Raw genomic sequence first — 15,706 nt, 5'->3', positions numbered from 1 at the left:
AAGCCTCTTTTACCATGGTCAGCTTTCAGCTTCCCACTAGAAAACCTTGGAGTTTTTAGATTCACCTCATGGAATCCATCCACCCCCAGGCCCTGCACTAACCCAACACGCCTGCCCCTTGTTAGGAAGGTAGTATAGCTGTTATGACTCAGAGGCTGCCTAGGAGTCAGGAACAAGATAAGGAACCGTAAGACCAGGATCCCATTCCAGCCCCACCCTAATTGTGACCTTGGCAAGTCAGAGGACCACTCTGCCTCACATGTGAAGTGTGAGAGAGGCCCCTACATGGGTCCCTCTCAAAGGTGCTGTGAGGGTCAGACTGGAAGATAGAGGCAGTGCTTATAAACTAAGGCAGCATACACAACAAAGAAGACTGTGTCAGGAGGCAGAATAAATTTTTGCATTCCCTGTGTAACAATAAAATTATTTCTGGCTACTTAAAAAAAAAGACATCTTTTATTAGGTGAATGGTTAAATAAACTGTGATACATTCAGACAACGGAATATTACATGGCATTAAAAAGAAATGAGCTATCCAGCCACGAAAACACATAGAGAAAACTTACATGCATATTACTAAATGAAAGAATCTTTCTGAAAAGGCTACATGCTACATGATTCCAACTATAAGACATTCTAGAAAAGGCAGAACCATGGAGGCAGTAAAAAGATCAGTGGTTACGGGGGTTAAGGGGAAGGGAGGAAGGAATAGGAAGAACATGGAGGATATTTAGGGCAGGGAAACCATTCTGTATGATACTATAGTGGAGTCATTATACATTTGTGAAAACCCATGGAAGATACAACAGCAAAAGTGAACCCTAATGTAAACCATGGACTTTGGCTTGTGTCAATGTAGGTTCATCAATCATAACAAATGTACCACTCTGGGGAGAGATTCATAATGGGGGACACTATGCATGTATGCGGGTAGAGCATATATGAGAACTCTAAACTTTTGATCAATTTCACTGAGAGCCTATATCTGCTCTAAAAAATAAAGTATATGTAAATGGAAAAAAAGAAAAAAATTCTATCTAAAATTCTGATTGCATGGCATTTATATGAGAACAACATGGGTTAGTGAAGCTAAATGTCTTGCCCAAATTCACTCATTTAGTAATTGGTGAAACTGGAATTCAAAACAAGTAGTCTGGTTTAAGAAATAGAAGCAATAAAATGTTTAACAAGGGCAAAGAAAAAAGTATGAGAGTCAGAGATGTTAATAATAACAGACACTCACTCAGCTTGTAAGAGGCAGAGCCAGCATAGGAAACTATTCAGTCTGGCTCCACAGCCTGTACCTTAATCCCTTCCCCATAACACTACACCTGCACCAAGATACAGTCATGCATGCAGACATAGGACCTCAGAGATGTTAGAGGCCAACACCTCTCCTTCCAGGCAGGCACACATGAGCCTACACACAGATATGCACAGGAGAACATGCATGTTCAGAGAATACACATATGTGCATGAACACACACACGTACATAATTCATATGCATGAGCATGAACACACCTCCACCCCAGCTGCTGCATGGCCCTAATTTCCTTCTCGGGCACAAGAGGCTACACCTCTGGAGCCTAGGTTCCCCTCTGAGGGCATCAATAATGATCTCCTCTCCTGGGAAGACCACAGGGCCAATCCTCCCGGGGCTCTGGCTTGTGGGGAAGACAGGCTCTTAGGTCTCATTTTCTATCATCAACTCACACTATAGGTAGAGAGAAGGACAAGCATGTTTCTGAAGCTAGATCTGCACTTCAAACAGCCTCCCTCCTCAGAGATTCTGAGCTGATTATAACCTCCTGGAAGGCCCCCATGGCTGATCAGGACCCTGAATCCCCTCTGTCAAGCACACAGGTAGGCAGACTAAGGAGTCTTTGGAAAGAGAGATTCTGGGGTCTACAACTTCATGTGATCTTCCTCCAACTTCCTGATCTTATCTTCTTCTCTCTTCCATCACAATAGTCAAGAAAGAAGTGAACAAGAAAGTTATGATAATACAGGAGATAACAGCACACATTCTGACGCTGGACTCCACCACCATCGAGCAGTGTGGCCTTAGGCAAGTCACTTCAATTCCCGGTACCCCACTTTCATTATCTGAAAACGGGGTGCTGTAAAGATTAAGTGACTTAATGTAAGTAAAGTTCTAAGAGCAGTATCTGGCACGTGTAAGCACTATGTAATTACTAGCTATTATAGTACCGGGACAGAGAACATACATAGGAAGGGGCTGCAATGAAGTGGGTGTCTCTAAAGGGGACATCTGGGTGAGGCATTGCCAGCTCAGCAGAAGAAGACAAGAGATTGATTTTCAGCAATGTCCCACTTTAAGCACCTTTGGTTGATCCGATGTAGAGTAAAGATACGCTGAGAGAGAGGGAAGACAATTATTCACAAAAAGAATTTCAATGGGCATATGTTAAATGTACACTTGCCTTGGAATATAGAATTTAACAGCTGGGAAGGGCTAGATAAGGCTCTAATCTGATATAGGAGTGAAAACTAGTCAGAAAGGAGAGATTTCAGACAGCAGAAAAGAGAAGGACCCGGCCTGAAAAGGCCCTGCAGAATCCCTAAGGAGAAGATATATGTTCCAGAGGGCTATACACCTGTTTGTCTTACTGCTGGAAGTGGGAAGAGGGTACACAGGAGAAGATAGGATTCCAAAAATATGGACCCAGGAGAGATTCTAAGGTCAGTTACTGATGCTGCAAAAGCAGAGAGCTGCTGTTTTCTCAGAATTGAACAGAGCTGGGCTCCAAAGTGTGTTATGACCTTTCCTTCTGAAGGAAATGAAGAAAGGAGAGCATATGGCTTTTGAAATGGGAGGCCGAAATGGGAGTAGGATGGAAGGAAATTGAAAGGATCCTAATGTGTGGGACCAAAGGACGGATTAGAAGAAGTGGGTCAGCATGGAGGCTTAAGACACTTGGCAGTAAGTGTACTTCTCTCTGCAGAGGACACGCCAGCTTAGTTCTTGACCATATGTGTATGGTTCTGGGAAGAACTGTGGCAGAGTAGTTTAAAACACACAATTTGAAATCAGACATACCTGGGTTTGAGTCTTAGATATACCACTTACCACCTCAATAACTCTCTGAACTTCAGTCTCTTTAGTTATTAAGGGGGATAATAATCCTACTAGCATCATAGTGCTATTCCGAAGATTAAATGAGACAAGTGCTAAGCACAGAACCTGTCCAATAAAGGTAGCTGAATGTTTTTCCAACTTAATCCTTTCTCAACTGTCCTTGCTCATTCAGGGGAGCAGGTGCATGGACAGTGGATAGTTTTCCACCAGAGTATTATCCATCCAGCGTTTTTACATCCTGTTTAGGAAGTGCATTCTGTGCTCCATGTTTTACTTCCTGGGTTCATGTGGGCTGGTTACTAGAAGAAGAGCCCTGCGTAAGCCCTGAGGATGCAACAAAGAGAAAACCAACATGAGATGATAAATGTCCACAAAGTGGAAAGTTCCAATGGAGAAAGTGGAGAAGTATAGAAATAGTCTATATTTCCTGTCTATCCAGGAAGGGAGTAAATACTCTTTAAGGTAGGATAGTGTGATCTAAAAGGCTTGGAAAGGCTGCCAGTTCCTGATGATCCTTCCCAAGCATTAACAGATGACAAGCCTCAAAATTAATGTCATTTCTCTAGCTTATTGTATGAGCAATAATAATATCCAACTCTAGAGAGCTGTACCAAACTCTTTCACTCTGTAAATTTTTTGCCAGCAATGCAAAATGTTGCATTACTAATCATGATAACTTTCTATTACATGGTGCTATATCATGTAAAAATGTGTGTGCATATATTATCTTATTTAAATAATAGGAAGGTAGTGAAACAATGTATGTGATTCATAATAAAATTAAGACACATATTCCAATCAAGTTATTATAATTTCACTTTTAAAGGAAAAGAAATGTGGTACCATTTTTACTCTTAAATTGCCTGTGAATCAAACCCCATACTTCTTCTGAATCATCTAAAAACCTTGATAAAGCATCTTTCTCTGTCCACCTTGAGTAGGTCGTGCAAAACCAACAGCCATGGGAAAAAGAGGCTAAACATTTGGGGAAGAGGCAGAAGCACTTCTTATCTGAATTCTAGTTCTCTCATCTACTAACATTGCATTTTCACATGAAAATATCAGAATAAGCAAGGTATGTAATTTTCTGGTATCAGATAACAGGTGTATACCTCCTCCAACTATACTCTAGGGGCAACGAACAGGTGTTGCAAGTAAGTGGAATTGATTTTCACCTATTAGACTGCTCAACCAACTGCAGTCAAAATCATTTCATTCTTTTCATATCTACCTTTGAAAATTATTCAGGGACAGCCAAACAGTCAGAGTCCTTTGATCATTGTCTATGTAGATTAAGTCTGCAAACAGTCTGGGCTTTGTAATCCTTCTTTTTATTTTTTACAGCTTTATTGAGGTATAATTGATATTCAAAAACTGCACAAATTTAATGCATACAATTTGATGCGGTAATGGAACCATGGGCATACGCATATGTTGACTGTCATCTGAGTCTCCAAATGCAAGAGTAGGTGAGGAAGAAAGTAGAACCATCCCGATTTTATTGATGTGTATGCTCAGGTGAAATGACTTGCCCTGGGCATGAGGAAATATAAAATGTTACCAGATTCAGCTGCATGGGAAGGGGGCTGAGCACTGCCTCTGAGAAACATCGCATAGGACTGGAGAATTCCAGGTTCAGGCCCAAAGAGGGTCACATAGCCCTTCACCACCAGGGAAAACAAAGTCCTAGGAGTGAGGCTGAAAGACACAGTGAAGGCAATGGGGAAAGAGTCCAGAGAGTCAAATGAATACACTGCCCAGGAGTGAGGTGAAGGGTAGTTGGCTCAGTTTGGGAGTATCTATTAAAACGTTCAATGTTCATAAACTCCAACTCAATATCCAATATCTCAGAATGTATTCTGTACCATAGGAACTCTCTCATGAGTGCAATATATATATATATATACTAGTCTTATCCTTTTTCCAAGAGGGATATGTTCCAAGACCTGCAGTGGATGCCTGAAATGGCAGATAGTACTAAACCATATACATATTACATTTTTTCCAATACATACCTATGATAAAGTTTAATTTATAAATTAGGCACAGTAAGAGATCAATAGCAATAACTAATTATAAAATACAACGTTCTTAGCAATATACTGTAATACAATTTATGTGAACGTGGTCTGTCTCTCTCACAAAATATCTTACTGGCCTGTCCTCACCTGTCTTTTTCTTGTGATGCTATGAGATGATACAATGTCTACGTGGTGAAATGAAGTGAGGCGAATGATGTAGGCATTGTGAGATAGTGCTAGGTTACTACTGACCTTCTGACAACATGTCAGAAGGAGGATCATCGAGCCACGACTATGTCCATGGTTGGATATCAAGCGCAGATGATGTCAATGGTTACTTGAGCATGAACACTATGATACCACAGCATTCGATCTGATAACCAACCGGACAGCGCAAGATTTCATCACGCTACTCAAAACGGTGCGCGATTTAAAATTTATGAATTGTCCTTTCTGGAATTTCCCACTTAACATATTTAGGTTGTGGTTGATAGTGGAAAATGAAACTGTGGAGAAGGAGGGACTACTGTACAAAATATCCATTGTAACACTGCCCACAGGAGAGAAAAAGCATTATGGATACATGAACCCCATTCCTGGATATAATATGTATATAGATTTATGCAGAGAAAAAAACTTTACAATATGCACACAACTCTAGCTCTCTGAGAAGTGGAAATATAGGGAATTTTCACTTTTTAATTATAAAATTAACACGAAGAAACGTGTCTCTTAGTGTGAAATGCAAACAACATAATATAAAGTTAAATACGGAAGGAACTCCTCACTCCATCCCTCCAATATCGCTTCAAAAGGCAACTAGACACACGAAACACACACACACACCAAACACAAATATAAAGGACATATTCTCTTCAAAAAAATAGGATTATTCTATATGCATTGTTCGGCAACTTGCTTTTATCACTTAACAAAATATCACAGACAGTAGTGTCACAGTGATAACATAGTTTAGCAATGAATAGCTTCCGTTCTGCCATCAGATGCCTGAATTCAAATCCCAACTCTGCCACTTACTAACTGTGGGACCTGCTTGGTTACTTAACTTTGCTAAATTTGATTTTTTATCTGCAAAATAGAGATACTAATAGTACCTATGGAGATACTAATAGTACCTATCTCTTAAGATTTTGAGAAAATAAAATGATAAAATACATGCAAAGCGCTTAGCTCAGTGTGTGACATATATTGAGTGCTAATAAATGTTAGCTGACGTTAGCCATCTTATTTCTTTAGAGACTGCATGATACTGAGTAATGAGAATACATTATAAATTGTTTTAATAATTCAACTATTTGTAGATATTAAGGTTGTTTCCTCTGTGAGTTGTTTTGTTGGTTGGTTGGTTGGTTTGTGTTGTTTTGTTTGGTGTTATAAGCAATGCTATGATAAAAATGTGTATACATATCTTTCTTCTACACATACATGACTATTTTTAAGGGATAGATTTCTATAAGCAGAATTATTGCATAAAGAGATGCAGATTTTCAATTCTGATAGAAACTACCAGAAATCTTATACAACTACCCTCTCGCTACCAGTAAGTATAAGGGTCCTTTTCGTTTTGGATATTGTCGGAAAAAATATTGTTGACAATCTCACGGGTGTAAACTCTATTTCACTCTAATTTATATTTTCTGATTACCAAGGAGGTTAAACATTTTCTCGTAAGCTTTCTTTGGTAAATGTGTTGCAGATATTTTCTTTGACTCAATAGTTTATATTTTAGCCTTGCTTATGGTCTCTTCTGGTGTCATTTTCACATTTTTGAGAACAGTATTTTGTCATTCTTGCCTCTACGTTTTATTTCTTTCTTGAAATAGCATCCTCATCTTCAGACCATAACAATATACTCCTTTATTTTGGCTAATGCTTATTTTCTGGTGTGGATTTTTTACTTTTAGATTGTTCATTCAAATGGGTTTTATTTCTCTGTGTGGGTTGGACAGAAATCTAGCCTTACTTTTTCCAATTGTTCAGCCAATTGTAATAAATATCACCTATTTATAGTGCATCCTTTCTCAATATCTATGAAATAAAAATTTATTATACCCAAGTTCCATATAGATAAAAACCTATATATATGTATCAATATAGGTGTACAGAATACTTTATGATGGGCCCTGGATTTGTTTTTCTCTGTGTGTACCATTATCTTATGGTTTGTCATCATTATGTGCTATTATTGTGCGTTAGAAAAGTTCTCTGTCACTAATTTTTTTAAAATTATCCTGTCTTTCTTTAGACATTTACTCTCTAGATGAATTTTAGAATGACATTCTCAAGTCCCACTAAAAATTCCCTTGGGATGTTATTTAGGTGCATTGAATTTTATTAATTTGAGAGGAATTGACTTTTTGCAGCTTTATTGAGATATAATTGACACATAACATTGTCCAACATTCCTGATATATGCATGTTTAGAATAAGGACTTCATAGTCTTTTAATTAAAAAAAGTAATACACTTAAAGAATTAATCTGGGGCCGGCCCAGTGGCGTAGCGGTTGGGTGTGCATGCTCTGCTGCAGCGGCCCAGGGTTCTCCAGTTAGGATCCTGGGAGCTCACCAATGCACCACTTGTCAAGCAATGCTGTGGTGGCATCCCACATAAAGTAGAGTAAGATGGGCATAGATGTTAGCCCAGGGCCAATCTTTCTCGGCAATAAGAGGAGGATTGGCGTCGGATGTTAGCTTAGGGCTGATCTTCCTCACAAAAAATGGAAGGAAGGAAGGGAGGGAGGGAGGGAGTGAGGAAGAATCTCAGTAACATAGGATATTCTTGATAATATTCCTAGTTTGAGTGGCACCTCTGAACCTAAAACTTCTGATTTAAGTGTCTAGATCATGTTAGCCAAACAGAAATGCTCAAATAAACATTAAGCATGTTTTGCTCTGAAGATTTAACAAAGTCTCATCTTAATTCTGTGGGTACCATAGATGGTTGATTAAATCTGTTGCTCCCTTTTCTTCTATCCCCACTACCACCACCACCACCTCTGCACCTATGAGTAGAAGAGAACCTCATTCATTGGGACCCCTTGTATGAAAGCATCCTTATTCAAGGTGGCACTGAACAGCCTCTTCCCCTGAAAGAAGAAATAAAATAGGCTAAGAATTTAGTCAAGAAACAACCGAAGAAGAATCTTTAGAAAGAGAATTAAGAAGAAGCCAGAAAAATTAGGCTACATACAAGTTCCTAAGAACATGTAAGAAACTTTAGTTTCTCATTCAAGAAGTAGCCTGGAATTTTTAAATTTTCCCCTTGGTGGAAATTATTCCCTGTTTCTCTGTACAGTCACTACCACATAATGACATTTCAGTCAATGATGGACGACATATATGAAAGTGGTCCCATAAGATTAGTGCCATATAGCACAGGTTGTAGTAGGCTATACTCCCTAGGTTTGTGTAAGTACACTCTACGATGTTCACACAATGATGAAATCGCCCAACAAAGCATTTCTCGGAACATATCCCCATCGTTAAGGGACACATGACTGTATTAATTACAGTCATGTAATTAAAGTAAATATTCTTTAATCTAATAAATAGTAGTGGACTTTTTCATAGGCTGGAGGTTGGGAAAGAAATTGTCTTGATGAAATTTCCTGTCACATCTATACCACTGCTTCTCCAAACCCTGCCCAGGAAGTCAGAGACGTGGAGATAAAGAACTACAGCAGCAGCACATCGGGCTTTATCCTCCTGGGCCTCTCTTCCAACCCTCAGCTACAGAAGCCCCTCTTTGCCATCTTCCTCATCAGGTACCTTATCACCGCGGTGGGGAATGTACTCATCATCCTGGCCATCCACTCTGACTCCCGGCTCCACACCCCTATGTACTTCTTTCTCAGCAACCTGTCCTTCATGGATATCTGCTTCACAACAGTCATTGTGCCCAAGATGCTGGCGAACTTCCTATCAAAGACAAATTCTATCTCCTACATGGGCTGCCTCATTCAGATGTACTTCTCCATGGCCTTTGGGAACACTGACAGCTACCTGCTGGCCTCTATGGCCATAGACCGGCTGATAGCCATTTGCAACCCCTTACATTATGAGGTGGTTATGAACCCACGGCGTTGCCTCCTCATGTTGCTGGGTTCTTGCACCATCTCCCACCTGCACTCCATGCTTCATGTGCTACTCGTGTCCCGCCTGTCTTTCTGTGCCTCCCATGCCATTAAACACTTTTTTTGTGAGACTCAGCCTGTGCTAAAGCTATCCTGCTCTGACACTTCCTCCAACCAGATGGTGGTCATGACGGAGGCCCTGGCTGTCATTGTGACCCCCTTCCTATGCATCCTCTTCTCCTACCTGAGAATCACCATTACTGTGCTCAGAATCCCCTCTGCAGCCGGGAAGTGGAAAGCCTTCTCTACTTGTGGCTCCCACCTGACTGTAGTGATCTTGTTTTATGGTAGTGCCATCTATGTGTATTTCAGACCCCTGTCCATGTACTCAGTGGTGAAGGACTGGGTTGCAACACTTATGTACACAATAGTGACACCTATGCTGAACCCTTTCATCTACAGCCTGAGGAACAAAGATATGAAGACAGGTTTGAGAAAATTAAGGTTCAGAATTTACTCATAGCTGGAATACTAACATAGAATCTAATAATTGTGAGATGAGCTGAAAGATGATCAGGTTACCTTCCTTACTACTCTTTTTTTTTTTTTTTTTGGTGAGGAAGATTCACTCTGAGCTAACATCTGTTGCCAATCTTCCTCTTTTTTGCTTGAGGAAGATTATCCCTGAGCTAACATCTGTGCCAATATTCCTCTATTTTTTTTTTTTTTGTATGTGGTCACTGCCACATCATGGCTTGACCAGTGGTGTAGGTCTGTGCCTGGAATCCAAACCCACAAACACTAGCCACCACAGTGTAGTGTGCTGGAATTAAGCACTGCGCCACGGGACCAGTGCCCTCTTCCTACCAATTTTTCACATGGCACCCAACGAGGTCATGAGAGGTGTTGTTGAACAGCAGTAAGATCACTGACCTGGAAGTTAGAATACTTGGTTTCTATCAATGACCTTGATCAAATACGTGTTCAATTCCAGGCCACATTTTCTAGGAATCCAGATTTCAAGAAAACAGTCTCTTCCACTCATATAATGGAATAAAGTATTTCCAAACAACTCTCCCACAAGCTTGACATCAGCTAGTACTCAAGGAAATATAAAGTCCTATGAGTTTTTAGAAAAAGATGTTACATGGATTTCATAGCGAACTGGGAAAGACTTCTTGGAGTTATGATGAAAGGTCATCCTTAAGGATAGGTTGAATTTTTACAGCAAGTTAAAAAGACAAGGACATGGGCAGAACATTTCAAATAGTGGAAACCACCCAAGCAGGTAGAGGCAATAAACACTGGAGTGTGTTGGAGAAACAGTGAAAAGCCTCTGAGGCTTGGTCAATTTTACAGCAGGGAGAATAAGGCCGGAAAGATAGAAGAATTCACAAAGCTGATTAACACCCCCACCAACACTAAAGTGTCATCACATTGTGAATTCTCAATACTTGACTCTTTTTCCCTTCCCTTTTAATTATTCCTTTGCCACATGACCACAAACCTCATGGAAATGCCCTTTATATCCTGGAAAAGGCAATGTGTATCAGTCAGGATAAGATAGGTTATGCTGCAGAACAAACATTCTCAAAATCTTTAGACGTTAAAACCAAAGGTTTTTTTTCTTATTCACACTGCATGTCCACTAAAGAAAAGTATAGAGTGCTGCTCTTTTTAAACACTCAGGGAGCAAAGCTGATGGAGCAGTCACCATTGTTAACATTAACCATCACTCTGCCAGAAGCTGAGAAAGACTCTTGCAGATTTTGCACTGGCAGTTAAATACTCTGATCCAGCAGTGACTCATGCCACTTCTGACCACAACTCATTGTCCACAACTAATGTCGTGACCCCACCAAACACAAGAGAGACAACAGGCACAATTCAATGACATTTCTGTATAATGGAGAGCCAGAAGTATTTGGTGAACTGCATTAATGACTACTACACAACTCTAATAATATACGAATACATGTGTGAATTTGTGGCTTAATCAATCCTTCTCTGATTATGTAATTGTCAATAACAATAGTAATGTAAGATATATACTTTCTCTGGAATCCTTTTGCTTCAATTATTTCATCACATTTTTACAACCACAGCTTTTAAAAATCAGAAGCTTGTCAATGGCAGTACCTGAAGTTGAATACAAGTCTTCTGGCCTTAAATATATGACGAGAAATGTACAATGGCCTAATGGAACACACGAACATGAAGTCCCAGCAGCAAGATTCCTACCATTACTGTCACTATGGCCACTTCCAATTATCAGGAAGCAAGCAGCAATCCAGGAAACAAACTCCATTTGCGGTAGACTTCATATTAGTGCAGGCATACCCGGCTTTCACCACTCTCCCTCACTAATCTCTCAGCTTTGGAGATGTGGGCCTAGAAGATCTGGACCCTGTCCGCTTCCTCCATTGATGTGCCGTAGTTTTCTAACGCTCAACCAAGTACAATATACCACTTAAGAATGTGAAGAATGCTGGCAGATAGTAAATAAATAAATTCATTAATCACAATTTCCAGTAACTTATAAAGCTAATTAAGTCCTTGGTCCCAGGAAACCTAACATATTGTTGTAGGTCAGACCTCACTCTGCCATCAGTCCCAGACCCCTTTTTCTAAACAACACATACTCACTAAGAAATCAATATCTTTTATATAAGAGCCTACAGATATTCTAAAAGTTCAAACTAAAGAGAATTCTAGATACTAAGTGACTATGAGATAGCATGTTGGGGTGAAAGAGTTACCAATCTGGACCGCAGGTTAGCTCTACCCTTCTTAGTCAGAGCTAAGTGTTGTTACTGTCAGAATATGAGGCAATTCCCACAAGATATCCTATCACAAATCAGAAAGAGTGAGCTGATGTTGGCAGCTAGTATCTAGGGACTATAAATAAAAGTTTTGCTGTCCAAACAAGGGAGCCCAGAATTTAACTTGGGAAATTGCTAATAAGCATTGATAAGAATAAGATAAATCCCTTCTGAAAGTAGATATAATCAGAGGAAAGGTCTAAGCAAACCTTCTGAACACCTTGCCACGTTGGGTGAAATGCTCTCTATGGTCCTTGAGAGTAGACCAGGAAACTCCTTGACAGCTCCTCCTCCCATCATAAAAATACCTGGGAATTGGTTGAATATAATAGTGGAATAATGCTATAGGCATGTCCTTCAATGAGAAAATTGTAAACGGAAATGTATGGGTCCTTCCACTGCAAGCTCATTAAATATTAATAAATATTGGAGATTTTGCTCAATACTGAACTAAGAAAAATTTAGTTCCTTGAACATATTTTTCCTGTTTATTAAAGTGAGTGACGTAAACAGGAGGAATGTGAAACATGAGGAAGGCCTAGAGAAGAGTGCTGAGTATTTCTGACATTGAAAATTCTGATAGAGAAGGTATTAGCAAAGAGGACTGAAAAGGAGTGGTCATATAAGCCAGGAATAGAAGAAGTTTCAAGCGGCAACAGCTAATAATCAGCATCAAAATATGATGGGATGGGCCAGCCCGGTTAGGTTTGCATAGCTCCACTTCGGCAGCCTGGGGTTCACATGTTTGGATCCCAGGTGTGCACTGACCCACCGCTTGTCGAGCCATGCTGTGGCAGCATCCCATATAAAGTAGAGGAAGATGGGCACGGATGTTAGCCCAGGGCCAATCTTCCTCAGCAAAAAGAGGAGAATTGGCACCGGATGTTAGCTCAGGGCTAATCTTCTTCACAAAAATAATATATATATGATGAGAGTTTAAGCAAAACAAACTTGGAAGATTGTACTTTGGCTTTAGTGACATGAAGATCATTGGTGACATTGGTAATGAAGTTGCAATAGAGAAATGAAAAAGGAGCCAGATTGGAGTGGGTTAAGGAACCAGTTGTTACTCTATACATTAACAAGAACAATCTGAAAAGGAAATTAAGAAAACAACCCCATCAGTAGCATCAAAAAGAATAAATTACTTAGGAATAAACTTAACCAAGAAGTGAAAAACTTACAAATTGAAAACAAAAACATTTGGTAAAAGAAATTAAAGAAGACCCAAATAAATGGAAAGACATCATCTGTTCATGGACTGGAAGATTAAGTATTGTTAAAATGTCCATACTACACAAAGTGGTCTACAGATTCAATGCAATCCCTATCAAAATCCTAAAATCCCAATGACATTTTTTACAGAAGTAGATTTTTTTAAATCTTAAAAATCATATGGAACTACAAAAGACTCCAAATAGCAAAAAAAATCCTGAGACTAAAGGAGGTTTCACACTCATGATTTCTAAATATATTATGAAGCTGTAGTGATCAAAACAGTATGCTACTGGCATAAAGACCAGTGGAATATGATAGAGATCATAGAAATAAAACCGAGTACATACCATTAACTAATTTTCAACAAAGGCATTATTAACAATATATGATGAGGGGGACCGGGCCCATGGCATAGTAGTTAAGTTCCACGCACTCTGCTTCAGCAGCCTGGGTTTGTGGGTTCAGATCCCAGGCATGGACCTATTACCACTCATAGCCATGCTGTGGCAGTGACCCACATACAAAACAGAGGAAGATTGGCACAGATGTTAGCTCGGGGCTAATCTTCCTCAAGCTAAAAAAAAAAAAAGAGGAAGATTGGCAAAAAATAAAGAATATACGATGAGGAAAAGATAATCTCTTTGATAAATGGTGTTAGGAAAACTGGATATACATGTCCAAAATAATTAAATTAGACCATGATCTTAAACCACTCACAAAAAAATCAACTTGAAATCAGTTAAAGACTTAAATGTAAGACTTGAAACTATAAAACTCTTAGAGGAAAATCTCCTCAACTTTGGTCTTGGCAATAATTTCTTGGATATGACACCAAAAACACAGGCAACAAAAGTAAAAATATACAAGTGGGAATACATTGGACCAAAAAGCTTCTACAAAGCAAATGAAACAATCAACAGAATGAAAAAAAAGGCAACCTAGGAAAGGGGAGAAAATATTTGTAAATCATATATCTGATAAGACATTAATCTACAAAATATATAAGGAACTCCTAAACTCAATAGCAAAAAAACAAATATTCTGATTTAAAAATGGGAAAATGACTTGAATAGACATTTCTCCAAAAAAGCATACAAATGGCCATGGGTGTATGAAAAGATGTTCAAAATCACTAATCATCAGGGAAATACGAATCAAAACCATGAGACAACACTTCATACCTGTTAGGATGGCCGCTATCAGAAAACAAAACAAAATAGAAAATAAAAAATATTGATGAGGATGTGAAGAAATTGGAAACCTTGTGCAATATTGATGGGAATGTAAAATGGCACAGCCACTATGGAAAACAGTATGGAGTTTCCTTGAAAAATTAAAAATAGAACTACCATACAATCCAGCAATCCAACTTCTGTGTATTTATTCGAAAGAATGGAAATCAGGATCTCAAAGAGATATCTTCACTCCCATGTTCATGCAGGATTATTCACAACGACCAACATATGGAAACAACCTAAATGCTCACTGACTGATGATGGATAAAGAAAATGTGGTATGTGCCTATTATAGAATACATTCAGCCTTAAAAAAAAGTAAGGAAATTCTGCAATATGCAACAACATGGGTAAACATGAAGGACATTATGCTAAGTGTAATAAGCCAGTAACAGAAGGGCAAATACTGCAGGACTCCACTTACATGAGGTAGCTGAAATAGTCAAATTCAAAGAAACAGAAAATAGAATGGTAGTTGGCAGGGGATGAGAGGAAGAGGCAATGGGGAATTGCTGTTCAGTTGGTATAGAGTTTCAGTCATGCAAGATGAAAATGTTCTAGATATCGGATTTCTATACAATGTTGTGCTTATAATTAACAATACTGTACCATACAATTGAAAACATATTAAGAAGGCAGATCTCAAATGTTTTTTGCCACAATTTTTAAAAATAATGATACAACAGGAAAAAAAGAGAAGATCTAGATAAAGGTGGGGAAGAGGAACAGAGCCAGATATCTCAGAAAGTGGAGGGCCCTACCTTTGAACACTGTATGAAAACAACAGCAAACACAGAACACCATATTAAGATACTCAAGAGAAGAACGTATAAAAACACATGGATTTTGTATCCAGCCAAAATTACTTTCAAATATAAAGGCCTCTTCCACTACTCAAGAGCTTCTAAAGAACCTACTGTAGCACAAGTTTCAGAAAGCCAAAATGACTGGAGAGATATCAACTTAAGAACTGGTGACAAAGAGCAAGCATATGTTTACCCATAGAACTAACACTAAATGGAGAGCCATCACCAAGATGGTGGAGTAGGAGATCCCAGCCTCTCTCCTACCACAAAGATCAACAACTAGACAGCTATCTAGGAACAAAAACAGCTCTGGGAGAACTCTGGAATCCCCTTAAGAAATTTCAACAACATGGTAGAACAAAAAACTTGAGAATAACTGCACAAAAAGGGAAGAAAGAGCAGCCTCAT

At 39.1% G+C, this 15,706-nt stretch overlaps 1 pseudogene; it reads left to right on the top strand.

Annotated features, from left to right (window-relative positions):
* The first annotated feature begins 1,998 nt into the window (after nucleotides 1-1,998).
* LOC101400330 (olfactory receptor 1L4-like) lies at nucleotides 1,999-9,740 on the top strand (annotated as a pseudogene).
* Nucleotides 9,741-15,706: the final 5,966 nt, after the last annotated feature.

Source organism: Ceratotherium simum, chromosome 29, assembly GCF_057802395.1.
Source record: "Ceratotherium simum simum isolate JZ-2026a chromosome 29, ASM5780239v1, whole genome shotgun sequence".
In the NCBI taxonomy this organism is placed as follows: Eukaryota; Metazoa; Chordata; class Mammalia; order Perissodactyla; family Rhinocerotidae; genus Ceratotherium; species Ceratotherium simum.
This window is presented reverse-complemented; position numbering and strand designations above follow the sequence as displayed.